The sequence below is a fragment of the Crinia signifera genome, chromosome 3 (assembly GCF_055691185.1).
Source record: "Crinia signifera chromosome 3, ASM5569118v1, whole genome shotgun sequence".
Classification (NCBI taxonomy): Eukaryota; Metazoa; Chordata; class Amphibia; order Anura; family Myobatrachidae; genus Crinia; species Crinia signifera.
Window position 1 is genome coordinate 189,896,276 of NC_139219.1, and position 1,476 is coordinate 189,897,751.

Below are 1,476 nucleotides of genomic sequence, written 5' to 3' on the forward strand. Positions count from 1 at the left end.
CAGCATTACAGTAATGTCTCCTGTCAGGTCGTGTATGAACTACATGGGATAGCTCCCTGTGGAAGAAGCATGTTTAGAATAGATGACATGCAATCTACATGTGTGGTTATTACCGTTATTATGCTGCACAGTCATCATTTGGAATCCTGCTGAGTGTATGTCACACTCAGTGTCCGTGTTGTCAGCTGTGCATGACTGAATTACATGATAACTTATATTACTAATATTTTTATGTAGATCAAATATTTATGAAATGCAGTTATTTTAGAAATGACTAAGCAGCATATTTACAAATTATTGGGTTTCAGACCTGATAATTAAAAGGTACTTGTTTCCTAGCACGGCGCTACGATATTAAGTTGTATGACATCGCATCGCATGCGGGCATATTTTAAATTGTATAAGCCCCTATACGGTTTTTAATTGTATAAGCACCCTAATGGGTGCTTACAATGTTAAAAGCACCCCCATCATCAACGCCAACCCAAAGCGTGGCGAGCGCCAACCTTTTCATACCCCCACGTCGGCGTGGAGTTGATTTCATATAGTGTGACAAGCCACCGAGCCCGAAGCGTGGTGAGCGCAGTGAGCCCCTCGAGGGGACGCGTATTACTTTACATGTATTCCGCGTCCCCTCGCAGGGCTCGTTGCACTCGCCACGCTTCGGGCTCGCTGCGCTCGCCACACTATCGTACCTCCCAACATGACCCTCTCCAGGCAGGACACAATGCTCTGTTCCTGGACTTCCTCCTGAATATATGATTGCCATCACCTGTGTTGAACCTGGTTAATTGATAAGAAAGGTGTTTCACCACAGGTGATGGCAATCATACTTTCAAGGGAAGTCCAGAAACAGAGCATTCTGTCCCTCCTGGAGAGGGTTATGTTGGGAGATATGCACTATATAAATTCAACTCCACGCCGACGTGGATAGTGGGGGTATGAAAGGGTCAGAGGAGGCGTACCGCCGCCCCTCGCGGGCTTGCCACGCTTCGGGTTGGCGTTGATAGTGGGGGTGGCGTTGGGGGTGCTTTTAACATAATAAGCACCCATTACGGTGCTTATACAATTAATTATCTTCTAGGATGCACATTTAACATTGAAAACACCCATTAGGGTGCTTATACAATTTTAAATCATATACCATTGTAGATGGCATACAATGGCATACAATGCGATGGTTTACAATTTAAAATTGTATAACATTGGCTGCCATCGCGTAACATTGCATCACATACCATCATATGCCTTATGGTCTGCGATGCGATGGGCGCCGTGCTAGGAAACAAGTACCAATTAAAACTTATTGCTGTTATTATAATTATTGATTATTTATTTGGTGCCATAGGAGTTCTGCTGCACCTTGTTACAGCGAAACGCATCAGTGCAAAGGCACAATTGGCGACCTCTTTGCTACCCTCACCACTACCAGGTTCCAGACCAGCCGCCACCGGAGCTCAACAACTTTACAAATTT